The 25,220-nt window shown below is 31.8% G+C and overlaps 1 long non-coding RNA gene across 1 annotated transcript; it reads right to left on the bottom strand.

Annotated features, from left to right (window-relative positions):
* Positions 1-6,691: 6,691 nt before the first annotated feature.
* On the bottom strand, positions 6,692-7,972 carry LOC133196578 (uncharacterized). The gene is made up of 2 exons (XR_009722379.1): positions 7,856-7,972; positions 6,692-7,001 (listed from the first exon to the last, which is right to left on the bottom strand). It is a non-coding gene; the product is annotated as an uncharacterized LOC133196578 (long non-coding RNA).
* Positions 7,973-25,220: the final 17,248 nt, after the last annotated feature.

Below are 25,220 nucleotides of genomic sequence, written 5' to 3' on the forward strand. Positions count from 1 at the left end.
TTTTTAACCTTATTGAAGTAATGATAATATTAAGATGAATACATGTATCTTGCAGTTATCAAATGCAACAATTCAAATTGTCTGCCTTAAAGCAAGAATTTTTGCCTAAGAAAATAACACAAAGGTAGAAGATCAAACAGAAGGCATAACAAATTAGCGACCAATGCTTTATATCTTATCAAGACAATAAATTGGCATAGGTTGTTTAGAACATCTATAGCAGTAACAGTGTACATTTGAGCGCAACTGTAAACAGAGAAGATGGAGTTCAAAATAGTTAGTTTCAAAATGACCAAAATTATATAAAAAACATTAAAGATAGTCACATGGATTTTAATGCTGCTAGTTTAGATAAATGAAAGAAGAAACTGTAGCCGTTCGTAGCAAATCTGAATAAATTAATATCCGTATGCATTATTTCGAAGCTAAAGTTTCCAAATAATTTTAAAATTATATTTTTAAAAAGTTTGAGTGAATCTTATTTTATTAAAAGGATTTTCTGACATCAGTTAAAATACCATAGCAATTTCCACTCGACGATAATGAAAAAAATATACACTGCAAATCAAAAAATGTGGTTAAAATTTGCCTGTGGCCTAATATCATAATCATCTCCGAATTTATAAATTGTACAGAACAATATTTGAAAAAAAAGAATAACATTAGCATTACATTTGGAATCTTTAAAATATTAGATGAAATTTGGAGATAACTAACAGTAATCAAGCTCAAAAGTCCATTAAAATAATACACACCGGGAGAATCAGAGGGTTGGATCACGGACCCCTGGAATCGTAAGAGGTGGAATCAGCTTTCATGGAGGAGTAGGAATCCCATGTCGACCGATCACACCCACCGCGTGCTCTTCGTTATGATCGGAAAATTGGGAAAACCATATTTAGTTCAGTATGAAAATAAAAGCATAACAATTTTTATGAGTGAAAAATATTTTCTAGCCATTTTATCCTTGTTTTGCATGTATGATTTGTTAAAACGTTGGGACATTAAAAGAATGTTAATGAATATTTATTCTTACACACGCAGCAGCTGTCTATCTTCTGGTATCAATTAAAACGAACATTTCACAATCTTAACATTTGAAAAGTTATTTCAAATAATAAAGTGAAATATGGAGATAACGAACAGGGTTTAAGGTCAAGAGTCCAGGCAAACAATATAAAACAGGAACAGAGTAAACACGGACCTCAAAAATATCAGAGGAGGGACAGGTGCCATGAAGGAGTAGGAGTAAACATTCCCTGCCGACTGGTAACACCCGCCGTGCTCTACTTTATATGAACGGGAAAAACAGAAAAATCCATAGAAAATTCAGTGTTCAAATAAAGGTTGTTGTACATGAAAAAAAATATTTGACGACATAAACAAAGAAAAAAGTAACACATACTATAAAAAAATCTTTACGTACATGGTCAAAATATTCTATCAAAATGTTATAAATGAAATATATGGAAATACGAACAGTATTCAAGCTCAAAAGTCCATTAAACATTACATAATATGTGCAGAGCAAACAAGGACCTCCAAAACATCAGAGAAGGGATCAGGTGCCATGGAGGAGTGAGCATCCCCTGCCGACCGGTCACACCCCCGTGTGCTCCTTGTCATGTTCGGGAAATAACGGGAAAATCCGTCGACAATTCAGTGTGTAAATAATGGCCTAAAGATTAGTATGAAAAACGTCAGTCAGCATTTGACTCAATGATAAATTGTATATGCTGACAAGGTCATTGTATCGACCATAGAACTTACTAAATGATGACTTTAAACGAGACAGCTGATATTCTTGTTTCATCAACTTCTTTGTCAATAATTTACCTCGTTTTAGAAATTGTACATACGTAGAGCATGCTCTTGCGTCTCGAATCAACTGGGAGATGTAAACCCCGTATACAGGTGATGAAGGTATATTGCTACATAAGTAAGGGAAGTTGACGATTGAAAAGTTAAAGTCATTACCTTTATCATAAAGTTTGGTTGTTAGATTACCATTAACGTCTTTTTCAAGTAAAATATCCAAATATGAAACAGATGTGTCAGACTCCGCAGTATCTTTTATCTCAAGCTCACCGGGATATATCGTATCGACATCAGAATGGAAATAACTATTGTTAATTGAAAATACGTCGTCGATATATCTAATTGTCGAGTTAAAGGCCACAGCAAGTGTTTTCTTCTTTTCACGTATAAGATTTTGGACAAATTCTGCTTCATTTGAATACAAAAAAGGTCTGCTAATAACGGGGCGCAATTGGTACCCATGGGAATTCCAATAGATTGTTGGAAGACCTGGTCTCCAAAAACCACATAGATATTGTCAATCAGAAACTCAAGCATCTTTTTAATGTCAACTTCAGAGTACTTGTGTTTACAATCAGAATGTTTAACAAAATAATTTTGCAAATGACCAATGACAAGGTGAGTAAATTAACGAGTTCCATTTTTATTGAAAAAGCAGCTGTCAATGATATCAAAGAGCCTGGATTTTAATTTATCGTGGGAAATGGTTGTGTATAAAGTTGAAAAGTCATAAGTTTTTAAGCTGTTGATTTTGGTAAGATCTTGTGATTTCAAATTTTCCAAAAGTTCCTTGGAATTTTTAAGTATCCACATCTGATTTACACCACTTCTCGAATATATTGTTGCACAGTACTCTTGAAGTTTCTCCTTCATCACTGTTAATATCTTAGTGAGGAGTAAAGATAGAGGCTTGGTTGAACATTTACTGGAACCCGCTATGTATCTTTGTTTGTAAGGATAAAATAATGTTGTTTGTAAGGATAAAATAATGACAATTTTAGGTGATTAAACACGACATATCATGAAGTCAGGGCGCAGTAAACACTTGTGAGCTTTCTCGTACTTGCAAAATACTGCTTGCCTCCCTCCCCCGCGTGTCCCTCCTTGCTTTATTTTAAAAAAAAAAACAAAAAACAAACTTCTTTTTTTTCAAAATACATTTTGAGTGTACCAGGGAACAATAATATTTCTTTGAATGCATCAATACTTTAATTAATTAAATGAATCTTCTCTCCATTTCTATTAGCAATGCTAAGTTATTGGTAAAATTGCTTTTAAATTAAATAAACCGTTTTTTTTCAGACACAATCGATCAACATTAAATCAGCCCTGTAAGCAAATTAACTTGACCACTTTCACACCCTATTACCGGCATCTGGGACTGTCGATGCAACTGGGACGACAGACGGCAAAGTTGTTTTTCGCTATGACAGAGACCTGATTTTTATCATATTTTTGCCTATTTATAACATTCATTTACTAACGTATGGTGATTTCCCGTTAAGATCATACCATAAACTATATTCCTGTAGAATATAAAAGTATGAATTCTTGGGATTAAAACAAAATAAGAACAGAATAAAGTTAAATTCAATCGTAGTTCAAGAAAATTTCGTCAAACTGAGGTTATATAATTAAAACTGCTACTCCACTGTCACATTTCTTGTTGTATATGATAAATATATGCTCGTAACGACAAAACTGCAAAACATGGGTAGTCTTTGTTGTTTAATAAGTGTGCCGCAAGTACTTGATTTTGGCTATCGTGTACAGCAGACGGGGCGAACAAGAAGCAGATTCAAAACAGAATTTAGCAATCGGAAACAGTTGATACGATTTTTAATAAAGTATAAATTTACTGTATGTTATTAAGCTTCAAATTTCGGAAAACATTTTTTTTTTGGCTGTAAATATTGGTCGTATACGAGGGGTGATCAAAAAGTTCGCGAACTTTCTCTATATTTACAAAACAAAAATTCAGATCTAAATGAAATTTGGCACACATATAGTCATACAAATGTTCTATTGCTAGCAGATGTTACTTGATGTTTTGCTTCATGTTTGTGATGTCACAATGTGAAAATAACGTCAGTATGTAGATGACTTGTGACAAAAAATGGTTGACTCAGTCGTACTCAAGCAACGAAAAGTTGTGAAGTTTTTGGTATATATCTTCGAAATTCCTTTAATAATTTGTACGATTATGAAGACAAAAGTCCAATCATTAATTGGATTGATTGTTTTAGAGAAGGAAGGGATATGTTTAAAAATGATGTTTGTTCTGTTGCCCAGTGAAAACAAGCTGAGGGAGAGATGTGTCCTTAGTTGAGCAATTTGATAAGAAAAATTGCCAAGTTACAGTTAGAAAAATAGTTTAATATCTTAACAATAATATGATTATTAAATCCCTAAAATATTGTTTACTTTAGGCTTTAGACATATAAGATATGATAAAAAGAAGGCACCCATGCTTATCCACATTGGAAAACGACACTCCCAAGACAGAGGACATGGATTTTGATGGTCACTATGCTCATTCTGGGAAAAGATATCCTTATTCACCATCCTATTGCCGAGATATAACCATTTCTGACAAATGGACTGTTCTTGTCATAAAAAATAACTTCCATAGTAAGAAATATAAGACTCAGAAAAATCTTTAGCTTCTGTGAACAGAACGCTTCAGATCATGTCAAATGACTGCCTGGATCATGTGATTCTCGCATAGACAGAACGGTTGCAGATGTACGTTAAAATCGGAGAGGACTACTTTAAAAGATAATGAACACTGAAACCTTCTTTTATGGAAGCAATTCAATTAGTTCGCGAACTTATTGATCACCCCTCGTATATAGTAGTTGCTAATCGACAGTTACTGAATCAAATTTTTCCTTTATTACTAACATGAACATTGGTGATTTATGAGTCGCAAATTTTGTTTTCCGGCGACACGAAAAACAGATATTTGGGACTGCAAAATATTCCAATCTTTATGCACAAGTCTTATGTCATCATAAACTTGGGATTTTGAATTTGCTGGTTTTAGCATTTCTGAAATACTAAAACATACAATTAAGAGATATCTAACATGATAAAATGCAATGTAAAATGCTTACTTATCTCGTGAAATGAATGCTGTAAGTTTGATTCCTGATGACCCTCTCGAGCCCGGTTTTATAATTTTTTTGACAAAAACTTTTGTAAAGGGGTTAATTAATTATCCTAAAAAGCATATACTGTCTGCAAAATAAACCAAAGGCGATAGTTGTGGGAAATGACAGCTATCGATACATCATGCAAAGCATAACCCAACTATCGTAGACTATATAGATTTTATGAAGAAAAAAGAGAGATTAAAATGATACTGTTGAGCTAGGTGATTTTAAATACATTATTGCAATATGCAAAAATAAACTGTGTTAAGTATTATTCACAAAAAATATTGGTTGAAAAGTTATTTAAAGACATTTACCAAAGTCAGAATAACAATTTTTCAGCTCATCTGAGCATAGCTCAAGTGAGCATTTCTGATCAAAGGGTGTCCGGCATCAGTCTGTGGTGTAATGTCTGTCGTCTGTATTTTTTTTTTACATTTTCGACTTTTTTTTTCAAGAAACAGCGTGTCAATTTCAGCCAAACTCCTTCAATTGAAGGACCATACTCTCTTTCAAGGGGAGATAATTAAGAATTAGAGAAAATTTAATGGCGCATGTTTTAAAAATCTTCTTCTCAAGAACGACTGGGCTAGAAAAGAGGAAAAGTTATGTGAAAGCTTTATTGTATAGTGTAGATTTATTTTTTTTCAAATCATGAACCCCGGTGATTAGAATTTTAAATATAGCAATATATAGAAAAATTTCTTTTAAAACCTTCTACTTACGAACAACAAATCCACGATTAATCATATTTACTAGTATACAATACACGAAAGCATCCTTATGTAGTGTAGTCTGGGGGTAAGGTAGGGCCACAATATATTATCAAAGTTTTACATGGCAATATAAGGAGAAAAATCTGCTGGAGGACAGCAGAACCATAGTAACTATGGTAAGCGATGTGACCCAAGGGCCTCTTGATAAATCTTTAAATGTTCCAAACTATAATAATCCTTTAAGTAATTCCAAATATATATGGTTGCTAAATAGAACACAACATTTTGGTCATGAGAACATCGAAAACTAAATTAAAATAAAGTTACCGATTGCCATCATCTGTAGTCAGTGTTTGCAATGTTAACATCCATATGCTGTTTACGACAGCCAAAAGACCTTGACTTTCCAAAATCAAGCGCTCATAGCACACTTATTTAACAACACAGACTATCCACATTTTGCAGTTATGTCGTTAAGAGCCTAAATTTATTATATACAACATGTAATGTGAAGGTGGAGTAGCAATTTAAATTATATAAGCTCAGTTTGACCAAATTTTCTTGAACGACGGTTGAAATGAAACTTTATTCTGTTCTTATTTTGTTTTAATAAGAAATCATACTTTTATATTCTACAGGAAAATAGTTTATGGTATGATCATAACGGGAAACCACCATACGTTAGTAAATGAATGTTATGAATAGTCAAAAACATGGTTAAAATCAGGTCTGTGTCATAGTAAAAAACAACTTTGCCGTCTGTCGTCCCAGTTTCATCGGCAGTCCCAGTTGCCGGTAATAGGGTGTGACTTTGCAACGAGAGATTAAAGGTTATTGTATTTGACTTGCGTTATTATGTAGATAAAATCCTTTGAAACACACAATAAATACATAAAAGTGTACCTGTACGTGCATTAAAACGTCTACAATCTGCTGTATTTTATACATATTCAATTAATTTTTGAATAATTTAAAGCATACTTGTAACAAAAAAATAACACATTACATTCTTGACCCTTTATTGCAATTATATCTTAGAGTAAAGAAAACGCACTTCCATTCACCAAGATATAACTAGAGTTTTGTAAATTCATATTAAGCCTTTCCAATAATTCTTCAGTTTTCATTACTTTTCTTCGTCATTGTTTCCAAACTAGTTGTTAATCATTGAAAAATCCATTGTCGTTAAAACCGAAGAAACCATTGTCGTTAAAACCGAAGAAACCATTGTCGTTGAAGGGACCATCATTGTTGTTGAAAAAGTAAGGGAAACGGAATGGGCGCGGGAAGGGAAAGTATGGTCGAATGTAAACTACAAATAAGTGATAATGATTGTAAAGAAATGTGAAATATATAAATAAGTAAACATAGGATTCTATCGTCAGTCTAGGAAAATATTTCTCCCGTAGAATTTCAAAGAAATGTACCTGAAAGGTAAAGCTGTGCCTTCCTATCTTAAAATCTTAATGCTATTTTTATCATAGATTTAACCTAGGACAATATTTATAACAATGCATGAACCATTCTAATATAGTTTTTTTGTAAAAATATATCGGTATTCACTTTAAAATTCCATAACTTTTCTGAAAAATGACGACTTATTAAAAAGTATAAAAATAGTTTTCAACCATTTAACTTCTTTTTAAAATAGAGAAAAGTAATAGATCAGTAATAGTTTCTTTGTCAAGCGTCAGATCTTCTATCAAAATAATAACTTAAAAATTTCTCCATTAATTGATTTTAAAAAATAAAAATGAACTTATTCCGTAGATTGGTAATCTGTTTTTCATGTAGAATTTCATAGATTGATATGTACCTGAATGAAAAGTTGTGCCTTCCTTTCTTTAAAATTTAAATGTTATTTTTATTATGGATTTACATAGACCCATGAATATATTTACGAAAATACAAGAAACATAGTTTTAAAATGTAGTTTTTTCATAAATACCATCACTGCGACTTATGAAAAAGTATTAAAATGGTTTGCATTTATTTCATTTCTTCTAGAAATACAAAAAAGTAATAGATTAGTAAAGGTTATTTTCCTCGGGAGTCAGATTTTCCATCAAAATAATGATTATGAATACCAAAATGTATCCATGAATTGATTTAGAAATTATAGATGATACTTATTCGGTAAAAGGATAATCTATAACTCATACTCACAGCGTGACAAGGCAACAGTGAAGCACAGAGCAAAGATCAACAAGAGACGCAGCATTTTGAGAACTTCTCCGTGAGACTTCCCACTAAAGCTGGTGAAATGTGTTGTCTGTATCGCCTCTTTCAAAGTGCTCAATATTTATAGACTGTTTTCTTAATTATGCACATTGCATTTCCTTTTATTCGTAATGGATATTTTTTATCATCAATTATTGATGAAGATATTCTAGTTTCATGGTTAAAAATTCAAATATTACGTGACATGCTTATTTGATTATATTCTAATTATTTAAAAAAAAAAAAAAAAAAAAAAAAAAAAAAAAAAAAAGCATTATTTTTAGACTTATTGAAGCACATGAGAAGTAAAAATCAATTATATTTTATCTAACTATGTCTAACTAATTATTTTCTGTCTGTTTAAACTGCAACACTTTACTCATTTGAAGTAAATTCGTGTCAACACCCTATTTGGTTTTATTGTTTTATTATGAAATATGGAGATAATGAACAGTATTCAAGCTCAAAGACCATTAAAACAATACAAATCGGAATAATTTTCAACATAATAAGGTTTATCTCATCAGGATAAACCAGGTTACGGTATTTGAACAGTAATTGTTTGTGTGTGAGTGTTTTTTTTTTGGGGGGGGGGGTGTGGAGGTGTGCAAAAGGCAGTAACTATTAATAGTCAGTTAAATGTACAGTTCCCCCTTTCATGTTCCATTTTTTTCAATTTGATAGTAATACGCAATCATGATTTTTAATTGATGACCATGCGCGATCAACTCTTCCGTTTTTTTCATCAGCTCTTGAACAAACAACACAAAATTTTGATCTCGTACAAAAATCGACTATATATCAATTGCATCGGTAAAGAAATCAGAAAGATGTTGTGGACTCCAAGAAATTCGAACAGTATACACTTTCCCTGAATCATTTGCTCGGCATTCACGACCATAACTGTTGTGACCACACCAGAACCTGAAGCCATTATACAGACTGACGCTGCACCGATCACACCAAGGTTGCCGACCGTGACCCCACTTTATTTCCTATCCACTCGCTACAACAATGTCTAGCTTATCGTCGTCGAGCCAAGTCAGCCATTATGTCAGGCACAACAAATTCTGTAGCCTAAAGCCTTTTTTTAACAATTCAGAGAGGGGTACATGTAGATAATATACAGTACCAACCAGACCCAACCTGACACCTAAGCAGTCCCAGAAAGCAGTCCCCGGGACTGCTTTTGGACCGCTCTGGGACTGCTGTGTAACTGCTCTGGGACCGCTATGGGACTGCTGTGGGACTGCTTTAGAAAACAGACCCGGCAGTCACAGCAGTCCCTGGGACTGCTTTGATCACTCATGCGTGAAAAAGGTTCAGAGTGACATGATAGTTCCGCCCCTTGTGTATTCTGAATTTGCAGCTCCCTGTTGTTGTTTTGTTTACTTTCTGCAGAGAGGTGTTTAAGATAAAAAAAAAAAATAAATAAAAAACGAGTATTTCTTACAAGAATTAAATAAGAAGAGATAGTTATACATGTAAATATTAAATGTCTTCAGGGGGCTGTAAATTTAAACAATTGTAGTCTAGAATTAATTTTAAAAAATAAAAGTAGTTAAAAGGGGAAGTCAGGGGGTGATTTTTATCTCTTAAATTAAACTTCAATACAGGTGTTTGAAAAAAAATTATCCAGGCCTATTTAATAAATTAATGTTGTCAAATTACATATGTACTCAAAGTTTGCATTAGCACTATTTAAAAAACAAAAAACAAAAACAAACAGACTTGTCATTTCAGTAAGATACATGTATTCAGAGGAATGTACTGTACTGGATTTTTTTCTTAATGACAAAAAACTAATACCATGCTTAAAAAAGAGCACTCCATGCTATTTTTTACCACCCTCAAATAAAACCTAATAATTTATTAAATGACCATGAAATAAAATTATTCTACTATTCTTCTGTCACATAAACAATGTGAACAATTATTCGGGGATTTATTTATGAATTAGTTTTTAATTTATAAGCAAGTTATTAAAAGAGTACATTTATTTTACAAATAAAAATTTGTAAATATCGGGAATTGTTACTTGTTTCTTATTTGTTTTGTTTGTGTTTACCTGGCCGATTAATAAAAAGCAATACAATTGTATAAAATGGTGTCAACACCTGATAAGAGGTTTCAATCGCCTTTGGGCATAATTAGAAGAAAGTCAATGCATGTTATTTGGATATCAGTGTTACACATCACTGAACACGCTGGTCAACATTGACACTAATTTCAATCTATGTACTGCAAAAAATCTTTGTTTCAATAATTGTGTATAAATTTATTTCGGGATTAATTAATTTTGAACATAATCTGAGGGTTCCATTTGCGTGATTTACAGATGTACACTCGAACATTTATATAATAAAACACTTAAAACTGAGAATCTAAAGATAATTAATTTGGCAAGTCATTGAAAATAATCATGACTGAAATATGATAGTCGGCAATGTTTAACAAAGAATTTTTCAAAAGCTCCAATACTTAAGAAAAATGCATTCAGAGTATAGTATGGGAATCGGCATTGCTCTATAATTATTATGTCTATTCAAAGCTAATTCTAGTAGTAAATAAACAATTCAAGTTTAAGTTTCTATATAAAAAAATAAATATGAAAACCAATATCAATCACAAAAAATAAACTGGTTTATTTTGGTGAAAAATTAATATACCAAATAATTGTGTTTAAATATTCATGTTTTTAATAGGTTTGAATGTCTTCTTCATTCAATGATTATCACTTGTTTCTATACGCGTACTGTGATTTTTTTTAACAGTTCAGAAATGACTGTCGCGGAAGAATTATAAATATTTGTTGATACTACTTAGAAAGAAATTATCATCAATTTCAACTGCCTTTTATATAGTTACATTGTTTATTGGTAATCTCATTCTGAGTAAGCTCCGCCCATTAAATTAAATAACCCCGCCCACTGGGACTGCTGGGACTGCTTTCTGAGACTGCTGGGACTGCTTTCTGGGACCGCTGGGACTGCTGGGACCGCTGTGGAACTGCTCTGAGACTGCTGTGGGACTGCTCTGGGACCACTGTGGGACTGCTCTGGGACCGCTGTGGGACTGCTTTAGCAGTCCCAGAAAGCAGTCCCCGGGACTGCTCTGGGACTGCTTTGTGTCAGGTTGGGTCTGGTTGGTACTGTACATCTTGGATTACAAGATAATGACATTCAATTTCGGTTTTTTAAAAAAGTCAATTCTGTAATCAGTTGGGTATCAGTTGATGAGATATGAAAATAACAAACAGTAATCAAGCTCAAAAGTCTATCAAAACAATATAAATTGAGAGCAGAGGAAACACTGACATCTAAAAGCATCAGAGGTGGAAAACGTGCCATGGAAAATTACGCATCTCTTTCTACTGAACACACCCACCGCGTGTTCCTTGTCAAGATCGGAAAAACGGGAACATCCGTAGACATTTCTGGGAGAAAAAATAGATGCAGAACTATGGCTAGTGAAACTGTAGGTAAAGCTAAAATTAAATATGTACAAACAATTCTATGATGTAAACATTTACTGAAATTTAACTATTTCAGTTACTGAGTAAAAATACTCAGAGTTGAGCAATAACAGTTTCATTGATCTTTCACTGTTATCTTCTTACCATTTTTAGCATTAAGATAACAATAGATCAGTAAATACATGCACGGGGAATTTTACTTATGAAACTGTAAATACTTATCAGTAAATATATACAGTCAGGCATATTGCTACCAATGCAAATTAATTTATAATTTCCGAATGATTAAAATTATTTGCAAAAGAAATAGAATATTGTAATTCAAGATCAACCAAAAAAAAACTAAAGTACGCTATCAGTGACAAGTAGAACAATAAATGTACGTAATCGCACGAGAATAAAAAAATAGACGGAGTTTGCGGTCTCTGGGTTATATCTTCATCTTTTAGATAATCTAACAAAATTATTCAGGATAAAAAAAGAATTATGATTTGAATTCGCGAAGAATCAAAAAAGAGAAAAAAAAATACCAATATGTAGTTAAACATATTATGTAAAGAAAAAATAGACATGTATTATAAAATATCTGTCATGGCATATTTATGCCATTCGCAAATTAAAATTTTTGTCAACATAAGATACAGCGTCACCTAAATATAACTATCTTGTCAAGTCAAAATGACTAACTCGTTTGGTCGAGATACACCAAATTCTATCTTGCCATATCGAGAAAGCTATCACAACAAAATGTGATAGCTTACCCTGACTAGTCGAAATGGAAGTTCATGTATCTCGACAAAACTAGCAAGTCATCTTGATTTACGAGAAAGTTATCTTGACCATAAAATTCCTATTGAGTAAAGATTTCCTTAACTTAAATTTTCAAAAAGCAATGTTTCAACTCTGTATCACCTACTTTTTTTTCCAATTTTAGAATTAAGCTAAACATACACACAAAATACACGAGACAAGATTGACTTCATGACTTTTTCTTGTCTGTATCTGCAAAATGTTCAGTCGGATATGCAATTGACAATTTAAGGTAATATACAATAGATAAGCCATATTTTTCCTGAAATTCTTTTTTTTTTGAAACTTTGAAATTGTATTCCAGGATACAAAATTTCTCTTTATATGTAATTTGAAAGAAATTCAACCGCACAATTGTAGCTCATTTATCTTGTAAAATGGCCTATCAACCCCCTGTAAGGAAAATGTGAAATCAGACATTGCACTTTAAAATAAGCATCTTTTATAAAATACCGATCAATCTACTGCAAATTTGAGTGATGCTTTTTATAAATTCAACCTTTCTCTTACTAAATTGCAGTAAATAATATTGACACTGGTATATTTGAGTAAAATGTGATAAAAAGAGAACATACATTGCCAAGGAATTGAAAAGTCACATGTAAGTACTCTTAAGAGGAAATGTATAATTCAATTTTTACAATAAATCAACAGAATGAATGAAATAAAACACAGATTAAAATGTCTCTAAATGAGGGACATTGAACAGGCAGTTTCAGATATTTTGGCGATTTAAAAAAATATTTGATGCAAAAAATTAAAAGAATCAGTAGATGACGTCACAATTATTTGACCTTTGACCTCGAAATATGACCTTGACCTTGTTTTGTATAAAGAATGGAGAATTCTTACAAATGTCTGGTCTCTACTGAAAATAGATCAAAAGTTACTTGGCATTTAATAACAGACTGTCATATTGCATGTAGATGGCATAAACACATTCTAAAATGTAGGCTCTAAAGAATAATATATAGGATTCTCTAATGTTTTGCAAAATATGACGAAAACATGTAACAATTTATTATTTTTCTTACAAAGATCATTAATTATTGGCATTAAAGTTATATTATTCTTTTTTCTAGTGTACTTATAAGAAATGAGTTAAAACGCATTTCATGTGTACTACTTTAATATGTAGTAGTGTAGGACCCACCATATCAGATTAATTATTTGCAATTAAAACAATATAGGATCAAACCCAAAAACTATAAATAACGCTGCAAGTGACAGGTTAATGATTTTAAAGATAGCAATAAATAAATGCAATCACATGAGTCACTGTTCACTTTGTTGCTAAAAATAGATGAATCATGTGGCCTCTTGGTCATAAACGTATCTCATTCTTTTAGTTCTATCGTTATATATAACATATTTATACAAAGAAAACTAAGAATACCGATTCAAATTCTTTTAGAAAGGATCTAAAGGAAATTACTAAATCTAAAATCAAATAATCTAGAAAAAGGCCTCAAATTCAATATTCGTTACAAAATGTATGTCTCCATGAAAATAAAATATTGTGAAATGCGGAGGTAATATTTAAAGATACCAAAATTTTTAATAAGATTCATGTAGGAGAATATTCTTCTGAGTTTTTCCATTTCCTATAAACCCCTATTAAATGATATGCTACACAATAAAGACCTTTAATCCCATGCACTATTTGATTAGTTTTTATCAAATTTATCAAGTTTATAAAATAAAATTCTCATTTTTAAGGACACAACCTGTGGGTGTGTCTGTTTGATTGTTTTTATGGGGTAAGGAATGGAATAAACGACTATGCCATGTAAAGTTTCAGATTCAAAAGTGGGTAACATTTTAAATTTTCTATATTTAGTATGTATTATGTGATATATGGATTCATAATTCATAAATGATAGCAGAAGTAAAATTGAGTTTTACAAGGCACGATTCGATGCTTCCTTTCGCATTGAAAAGACAATTTAATGGCTTTCCATTTTCGTGGTTACGTTTTATTCACCAAAAGAAATATATAGTCAAATACGCTTACAACGAAGTGCCAGGGGTGGATGATTTTGCTGCGTTATCAGCATAATTTGTTATATCTGCTAGGTTCAAAGTATATTTTAAAGTCACGAGGAATGAAAATCACTTCGCTCTAAGTGCGTCAATTCATTATAAGAGTGTTCGCCATAAGCGTGTTTTAATGTACATTTATACCAAAGGATGACCAGCCTTATAACCTTTATCATATAAACCACTTAAATATTAACTCCTCTAGATGTGTTCGATATAAAGTTGAAACCAGACAAATACAGTTATAATTTGGGGCTAAAACTTGGATCGGTTTGTTTTATATACATATACTAAGATAACGTGAAAATGCAGTTACTTATTTAAATTTTCCATTGTATTGACATTATATTGGGTCCAACAAGGGTTGTCACAGAAAACTTTTTATTATTTAACAAACTTCCTGAACTAAATTATTAATTTTTGTACATAGTTGGAAAATCGTTCTTTCTTTATGATAAAAGTGATGACTTCAATTTTTCTATCGTCAACTTTCCTTATTTATGTAGCAATAAACATTATCACCTGCATATGAAATTTATGTCTCCCGATTGATTCGATAAGCAAAAGCAAGAGCTCTACGTATGAACAATTGCTAAAACGGGGCAAAATATTGACTAATAAGTTTATGAAATAATAACATCAACAGTTTCGTTTAAAATCAGCATTTCGCAAATTATATAGTGGATACAATGACCTTGTCATGAAATACAATCTATCATTAAGTCTAATGATGATTGACTTTTTCTTTGAAATTGTTAAGCTATTATTTTCACACTGAATTGTCTACGGATTTTTTTCCGTATGCCCGATCATGACAAGGAGCACATGGTGGGTGTGACCGGTCGACAGGGGATGCTCACTCATCAATGGCACCCGATCCCACCTCTGATATTTTTGGAGGTCTGTGTTTTCTATGCTCCAAATCTGCATTGTTTCAATAGACTTTGGAGCTTGATTACTGTTAGTTTTCTTCATATTTCATTCTACTTTTCCAGTTTTTGGAGCTCCTTGATTTTTCAGACACAATGTTTTATTCGTATTTTAAAATCTACAATTACAAAGAAAATAGTATAAATAATTCAACAAGATTTTAAGAAATCAAAATTTTACCTGCTAGATTTTTTTTTATCCTTTTTCATATTATGTGTTAATCATTAAAAATTAAAAATAGTTCGCTTTTTTCCTATCGAAAGTAAGAAGATTTACTTCCGTTTAAGTTAAATATGATTAAACATGTCCATTTTAATAATATATTAAAGATAAGGTTTAGAAATCATTAAATGAAGCAATTAATCCTCTCTCACAGCATAGCTTATAAACCTCTAAAAATTATCTTAGTCAGTTGATAAAACCATTTATCAACTGTATTTGAAATTTTAAAAAAAAATCGCATTTGCCAGAAAATGTTCAATGTTCAGACAATCGCTGAGTGTTTTATCTGTGTGTTCCTAATGACATGCAACTTCAAAGTAGAAGGGTTTTTTTTTTTTGGAAAATGTTGCGCTTCCTACCTGTTGTTCTCGAGATACATGTAACCTCTGTGTGACGCCTACGAAAATAAATGCAATAATGGTAAAATAGCATAAAATGATTGAATATGCTTAAATCGACGATTCCATGTATAAACCAATCAGACTTGTACCATATCTTCGTTTATTGATCTTAACGTACGGGGTCTTTCACCTTTGAGATTAAAGCTTAATTTGACATTTTATGTATCAACAACAGCGCATACTTGAATTCAAAGATTTAAAAATTATAACCTGAATTTCTATTTTTATTGCATTGGATTTAACCCCTACGATTTAACCTTGAATTAAAATTGAACAACACTTACGGATTACCAGTAAGAATTTATTTCTATTTCACCATATTTCATCAAGATTTATATTTATATATATACCCTGTGTTCACTGATTTCTTTCATTTACAGGTGTTTTCTTTAGATTGACCACCACGGTTCGTTACTTCTTTTTTTACCTATATCATACCAAAGTATGACGTTTCTTCATTAACCCCTATTCCCCTCGACATATATATTTTTTTTTACTGCACGAATATATTTCAAAGAAGTAGTGAAACAAAAATATTGATAATGTTTTTTGACACAACTTAAATACACGACAGCTTTCAACCATATCTAGTTCGAGCTATTAGAATAGAGTTTAGTGTTATGGAAAATCGGAAGTATAAAAATTATCCCGATTTAATAATTTGAAATTGCCACAGGTTAAGAATTTAAGTTGTATGGTTGTGTACTAGTTCCTTTCTAGTGGACTTAACCGTTACCTCTAAGACATATCTATTGAATAAGTTTTGAAGAGTGGAGTATATACGAGGGGTGATCAAAAAGTTCCCGAACTAATTGAATTACTTCCTTAAAGAAATAAAATGAGGTTTCAGTGTTCATTACATTTTAAAGTAATCCTCTCTTATTTTAATGCACATCTGCCATTGATCTGCCCATGAGCGAATCAGGTGATTCAGGCGGTCACGTGACATGCTCCGACGCGGTCTGTTCACAGATTCTATGAGATTTTTCCGAGTTTTATATTTCTTACCATGCAAGTTATTTTTTTTATAACAAGAACAGGCTATCTGTCAGAAATGACCAAATTTCAGCAATAGGATGGTTGGATAAGGATATCCCTTCCCAGAATAAGCATGGTGACCATCACATCCCGAGTCCTCTGTCTCGGGATCGTCGTTTATCCAATGTGGAAAAAGTATGGGCGCCTTCTTTTTTTCATATCTCATATGTTTAAAATCTAAAGCAAACGATATTTAAGGAATTTGATAATTATATTATTGTTCAGATATTCAACTATTTTCCTAATTGTAACTTGGCAATCTTTCAAAACAAATTACTCAACTAAGGACACATCTTTTTACCGGTTTGCCTTCGCTGGGCAACAGAACAAACATCATTTTTAACCATCTCCCTACCCTTACTAAAACAATCAATCCAATTAATGATTGAACTTCTGGTAAGTCTTTTGTCTTCATAAACCTTGTACAAATTATCATTTCTACTGCAAAGATATTCTCGAGATATACATTAAACTTTACAGCCCTTCGTAGCTGCAATAATGTAGCCCTCTCCCTTTTTTTTTTTTGGGAGAGGGCTACAACTCCTAAGGATCTCCGTAATGGTGCAAGTGCGGGAGTGATTCACTCCCGCACAAATTTCGGCTTAAATTATCAGTAAATGGCTATTTAATTGACATTTCTTACCTGAACTCCAAAAATGTAGTTATGCAAAACATAAATCAATCCAAACATACACAGAACAATCCATATATCGGTTATTTTTCGTGTATGTCAACATCACAACTTGAATTTATCCGCCATGTTTACTGACCTTGATCGATTTTATTTTGGGACAGCCAATGAGACTAGGGATCTCTAGGGAGCGGATCTCTGTATGAATACCTTATTTTAGGCATAAATATCGCTGTTTACGAAAAAATGTCACATGGAATAGTTTTATTTATAAATATTTAATGATGCCATACAGCATAATCATTTAGTAACCCCGAAAATCTACTTTACAAAGTAATTTATAATTTTCAAGCGCAAGTCTCAGTGCATCACGCGAGAACTGTCATGGCTTCTGATGAGAGCGACTGGTAAACAAGCAGATTTATTTTATCTGGTTTTCGCGTTTAACGGGCTATGTTGTTGACAGTGAATAAAAATTTCGCCTTTTTAGAAGTAAGTTGAATGTAAAAACAATTTATTTTGCCTGCAGTCGCCCGTATTTAAAAAATATATTTGCACCATTACAGAGATGCTGTGGAATTGTAGCCCTCTCCAGAAAAAATCAGATAAAAAAAAATCGGAGAGGGCTACATTATTGCAGCTAAGCCCTTCGTTGCTCGAGTACGACTGAGTCAACCATTTTTCGTCACAAGTTACCTACTTATTGACGTCATTTCCACATTGTGACGTCACAAACACGTAGCAAAACATTACATAACATCTGCTATTTATAGAACTATTAATGTCTATATGTGTGCCAGATTTCATTCTGATCTGAGTTGTGGTTTTGTAAATATAGAGATAGTTCGCGAACTTGTTGATCACCCCACGTACTCATTACACATGTTCTATGTTTGTTTAATTATCAGCTATCAGTTGAAAATTTGATGATATATTGTTGCAAGAATATGATATTAATGCAAAAAATAAAATGCAAAGAAATAGCAAAAATTTAATGTAAATTATATTTCATGTATCACACGAACAGTAGACGTCAACTGCAAGAGAAACAAAAAAAAAATGAATTGTTATACATGTAAATGATTTTACCTAAACCTACATTATAAATACTTCCGTTACTGCTATACATATAGCTAGTTCACTGGTAAAATATTTGAAACTATCATTAGTTGAAATCAAAAGCATCTTACTATTCTGACGTGATATGCACCTTATTTATATCCTCCCTTTCCGCCCATTCCTCCCATCTTTCCTCCTCCTCCAAAACCACCACCTCCAATGAATCCTCCTCCCAATATATTACTACTGAGTCCTCCAAATCCTCCTATAAAACCATGTCCACCATAACCTCCCATTCCGCCGTACATCCCTCCTGTGTGATCCATTTAAATGTGATTTAAACGTTTTTTTTTCTTTAAAAATATTTATTGTATTCTATATTTGAATAAGTTAATTAATCAAGTTTTCTAATGTTCACAATTACCATATCTTTGATATGTAAAAAAAATCCTGTTCGTTTACAGAAAATTGTTTTGAAGAGTATAAGCAAGTTTAATTTCATCTAATATCTAAGTGATATAGTTTTTTTTTAAATGTTTTGTTGTCATGATCTTAGTGATCAATAAGAATATTTTCTACCTTGCTTTTCCAAACAGCTGTCTTTTGAAAATTCAGAGTTTAAAAATAAAGATAACATTTTATAAACTGTATAAAAATTTAAAGAAAAAAAAAAAAGAGATAAAAATCCTCATTACCTCCACCGCCATAGTACCCACTGGCATTTACTGCTAGAAAAATAAGTTTTAGAAAAATCATTCAATAGCACGATTTAGTTTTCTTCAATAATGTACGTCTTTGCTATTACTTTTTGTATTTGCAACTTATTTTTAATTTCATGTAAAAAAAAGTGTCCTTCCATTGCCAAAGTAATGATTATAAGTTTACAAAATCTTCCGTGTTTGTTTTATATGTCAGATGAATAAATGGCTTACCAAAAACGGCCACAGCAAGGAGAAGGAGAGTTTGAATCATGGTCAATAGCTCAGGTGTATGACCAGTGTACAGGCTTTTATATAGGATGTCCAGTGAAGAACAAAAAAATAAACAGTTTTGTAAGGAAAAATCATCAAACGATTTTATTACGGATTTTATGATGTAAATGCCATTTTAAAATCAAACGAGACATTTAATAATACATTGATTGAACATGGACGAACATGTAAGTGTCCATGATCGCTAGAGATAAAAAAAAAGTCCTTGAAAGATTTTATCCGGTGCTACGACACCTTCCAATACAATCAGAAAACTAGGATACTTTCATCTTCACATTGTTTAAATGGATAAATGTTTGGAAACAAATCTGCACTTTTGAGGACAAGTTCAACTTCAGGATGCTTCCTCCAAATATTTCTTTAAATAATAATTACAGTCTATTTTATCTCTGGTATCAGGTAAAAGAAAAAATGGATCACGTATACGTCATCGTGAAATTTATAAAACCACCCAATAAACTTAATGGTTGTATTGCAAAAAGTAGAGTATTTTGTTGGCTTGGGTTTTGTTAATGCATGTACAAGTATTTCATATATTGTTTTCATAATAGAATTGACATATAATTCTAAATATTTACATTTGCAAATGTTTTCTTTTATATAACACTATTAAAAGCAAGGCTTATCTATATCCGTATAAACACGGGTTCCTCGCGTCATAAACGTTCGACGTAATTTCTCAGTGACGTCATAAAGGGTAGACGCGCAATCAGTGGATCAAACACGTGCCGTTGGGTTTGAAAAATAAAACGTTTCAGGCGTTAAAGATTATAATCAGTCAAATATAAAATATGAATAAGTCACAAATGTAAATATAAGTACAGTGTAATAAGGTATCATTTTAAAACATTTATCGGGCTATAAATACGGGTTGGTCACGAAATCAAATTCCATAAAGCCCGATAGATGTTTAAAAATGATACCTTATTTCTTAATCATCTTTAAAAAGAAATAATTATAATAGATTTCAGTGCATATCGTAAGTAATCATTGTAGGATATACACTACTCTTAATATTAGCAAATACAGAACCCGGGTTGAAAATTGACCAGGGGTTCATTTTTCAACGTTGAATATTTAAACAGGGGTGACTTTTCAAGGTTGAAAATTGAGACTAAAAGTCGTGGAATTTATACCTAGGGTCATTTTCTACATCTTGTTAATTTATTATGTCGACACTTAGGACATAAACGCGATGAAAGTTGACCCTGTTGAATACTGAACCCAAACTACAGTTTTCGATCTGAAAGTTGTTATATATGATTTATATATACATGTAAATATTAATATACATGTATTTAAATCAGTTTCAAAATTTTAATTTCTTCTAGCATAATATTAAGATCGAACTGAAATCAGGAAACATATAGCACCCAAAAATACAATTGATGTTCAGTACACATTTACATCTTTTTTCATGGTCATCTTTGACAAAGGTTTTTAGATATATAAAGATGAACTACATATTGTAATAGATTGACAATCTATACCTCTTTATCCCCCCTTTCCAGGTGTTTATTATGATATAATTAACTGTCGCCTAGGATAAAAATGTATGAGTTTATTTTTTCTCCAAAACTGGGACAGGATGCGTAGGATTTTTTTTCCTGAATCGATTATACAGCTGTATATACACATGAACATACGACAAAGATAACCAGTTTGACTTTATGTTTGATACCTAATCCACTGATTATGATATAGATCTGTAAAACAGCAGAATTTATATCCTTGCATAACTTTGATTTACCTACACATTTCAAGCCCATCTCGTTTGCGATCTTCTAGAACTTAGATTTAATTTGTTTTCGAAAATCAAAGTTATACTCCAAGGTTCACTCTCTAAGGATGAAATTCCTCAGAAACACGCTTCAGTCCTTAAATGGTCTTAACCATGCTCCTTTATCAAAAGACCTGTTTTTATAATCCTATGAAGCAGACTCTATTCAAATACTTCAACATTACGACAGGCAGGGGATTTGATTTATCCTATCTGTGCCGGATTCTTAAACTTCAGGAAAGTCCTTACAAACAAGGTACATGCAGGTTCCAGCAAATGCCCTACCAATCCCTTATTTTTACTTCTCACAAAAATATTAACAGCTGTGAAGGCATAACCTTAGACGCACTACGCTTCAACATATTCGTGAAATTGTGTAAATCATATAAATTATGGATTTTTTAAAAACTTTTATATTTTTAAAAAAAATTGAAATCACAAGTTTTTTTCCCAAAGTCAGTAACACCAAAACGTCTAATTTTTCCACACTTTATATAGCTTTTCCTTGTGATAAATTAAAGATTATGTGTTTTGATATCATAGAACGGCATCTTCAAGAAAAATGAAAATTTGGGAATTTTCCTGTCCCCTGACTTGTCATTTTACATGTACAATTAATTTGTTAAAAAAAAAAGGCTGATTCTTCAAACAATTACTCTGAGGTTGATGTTAAAAATATGCCTTAGTTCCACTTTCACAAGATCTCTGTAGTCTTTGGAGGCCTATTCTCCAACAGTCTTTTAAAATTTCGATGGGACTTTATTGTGCTCCTTTATTAACAGACCTGTTTTTAAAATCCTATGAAGCAGACTTTATTCAAATGCTTCTACATGAGAACAAGAAAAATCCTGCTGTGGGTTTTAACTCAACATTCAGATACATGTATATCGACGACGTTTTATCAATTAACAATTACTTTCATTCATATGTTGACTCGATATCCTAGTGAGCTTGAAATAAAAGATACCACAGAGTCCACAACATTGTTTCATATTTCAGCGTTTACTGACTATAGACGATAATGACCAACTTACAGCTAAACTGTATGAGAAACGAGATGACTTCAACTTTTTCATGAAAAGTGAAGACAACGAAATCATGTTGAAGAGTTAAATAAAAAAAATACAAATTGTCAGCAGAGCAAACTTTTAAAACATCAGAGGTGGGATCAGATGCCGTGGAGAAGTACTCTTTCCCTGTCGAGAGGTCACACCCGACGCGTACCCTTTATCATGATCGGGTAAATGGAGAAACACACAGTCAATTCAGTAGGAAAAAAATGACCCATCTTTTTATATGAAATGCGTCAAAATAAACAAACCTAACGACAGACTGTTTTTGTAAACAACGTCATTGTATCGACCATAGAATTTGCAAGATGTAGACTGTATATTAGATCATTGATACCCTTATATCGTCAACTTCCCTTACCTGGTTCCTACGGATATAGTTAAATATAAATATAACTACAAGTGTTATATACATGTGTTAATTTTAAATGAATAGATCATAACTGTAAACGTCAATATATTTTATACCTGATTGTATGAGAAAATTTGACAATTTCTATCGTTCGTGACGTTGGTCATTTTAGTGCTTTGTATATATATATATACATTGCTAATTGCATTGGAAAGTGATAGCAAAAGGGATTGTCAGTATTCAAAAATAAAATTTAAAGGGATTCAAATGAACAATGAACTTCAATCAAAAGTTTTAAAAATGTATTCAACATGCTAATCATCGATCAGTTTGCTTTTCATTCTTAAAAGATTTTTTTTTCAAATAAAAAAGGTGGAGATAACGAGCAGTGAAGAAACATTTTTTTCTTTCTTTTTTAGGAGGTATGATTTGCTGGACAACATCAGGAGTTTTCCTATCATGTATATGCTAAAAGACAATGTTAACAAATTAAATTCACAATGGAAAAGTTTATGATTATTTGTAATGATAAAAAAAAATAAATTACATTATCCTAAATTAAATTTTTAAACAAAATATGTCTCTGTTTTTCATCATTTGTGTGAAATAATGTACTGAACACATCATAAGCAAGAGATAATATTTTTCCTGTTTTACAGCTATCAAAGGTCATTATATACATGTATGTGATTTTGTAGAATTGACGACCACATATGTGATCTCGATCTCTAATGTGACAGTCGAGACAATATTTGAGGAAATCTCCTACAGATAAACTTGTCCTGAAAACAGTACAGATTTATTTTTCATACGCTTCTTTATGCACGTAAAGATTTTAAAGATGGAAGGGATATGCATTGTCTGATTACTTGGGATGATGTTGAATAAGAAATATGAAGAAACTGTTGGCCTTTTGTCCAGAAAAGAAAGTAACTGTCTTGGAAAATCCCTTTACTTGTTCCGGAAGAGAGACCTTTAATAGGTTAATTTTTAGTTGCTAGGAGTGCGTAACAAGATATAATTATCCTGTTTGATATTAAACATTACTTTTTTACTTGGATTAAGAAGATTTAAAATCACATGGGTAAATAGCTTAATGTCTTAGTTATTTGTATTTATTCCTACCTCATGATATGTAGCACTAAAATTTATTTAATTATACAGACTTAATTTTGTACAAGGACTATGTCACGTCAAATTCATACCTGTCAATCAATTAGAGCTAATATAACCAGTATGAACTGGTTTTGATTTTAGTAATGTCCCATTATCCAATACATACATTATTCAGTATGTTTTCCATGTGAAGTATACCATAAAATTTGTCTTTCATTTCCTGCATAAAACACAGCACCCCTATACGGCATTATTATGGCTACGTAAGATAAAGACGGTTTTAGGTAGTTATTTATTTTTTTGTCAATGCAAAATATTCAATTTTTGATATCGTCATTTACATACCAAAATGTGAAATTCATTGAATTCATTAAAAGAAAAAATAGCTAAGCATCTCATCGTTCACAAGTTCACAAGCAACCACACACGAAGAGTCCAGTATGTTGTCATTTTTAACATGGAGGTTTGCAAATGTGAGAGATCCAATTGTATTTCAGCTTTTGTTAATTTTATTACAGTATATAATAAGATTTTTACAAATCTTTTAGAATAATACTTTAAGTACATTAAGTAAGGCCTAAGTCTCTCTCTCTCTCTCTCTCCCCCCCCCCCCCCACCTTCAACGCTTTTTAGAGATATTTCACAGAATTATGTTAAAATAAATATCAAATTGCACAAGAAATTGAAACAAAATTCCGATTTGTACTAAATATTGATGTATTTCAATTTGCCTTTTATGCATATCCTCCGTTATTTTAGCCTCAAACGGAATTTTAAAATGACAGATTTGTTTAAAATCTTTTGTTAAGAAAAAAACCCATTATAGCCTTGGAATTTTTTCAAAAATATAGATAAGATTCAAATTATAGTTTTAATTCTTGAACTTATTATAACTTAATAGCTCAAGAAGACATCGTTTCCCCAATTTTTCTTCTTAATTACCACCAAGCATGATATATATTAAGAGGGACGATACTTCATAAACCATAGGGCTTGTGAAAAAAGCCATTTCTTTGCATTTTGATTACATGGATTTTGAACATTGATTTGAACAAAGATGGGAAAACTATTGTAAGTTTTGCATAAACAAATTTCAAAAAACCTGGTGTAACGTGGAATTTTGGCCCCTATGTAATTCCTCTGGTCTATCGGGTGTAGTCGGCGATTTACATAATTGAACGAATTGTTGCTAATTAATTACGACATAGTAGTAAATCGAACAAGGTCTTATTCTCTCAAAATAGCGTAACTATGCATGATAAAAAGAAAGAATATGAAGATGAAATAGAAGGGGAAAATTTGAAACTCTGATAAAGTGAAAAACATTTAAGAGATTTGGCACAATATCAGGAAATACACATATATTTTTCTATATACTTTCGTTACAAACACAGA

The sequence above is a fragment of the Saccostrea echinata genome, unplaced genomic scaffold (genome assembly GCF_033153115.1).
Source record: "Saccostrea echinata isolate AGI-Se365-2 ecotype Australia unplaced genomic scaffold, CSIRO_AGI_Sech_v1 ptg000030l, whole genome shotgun sequence".
NCBI classification, from domain to species: Eukaryota; Metazoa; Mollusca; class Bivalvia; order Ostreida; family Ostreidae; genus Saccostrea; species Saccostrea echinata.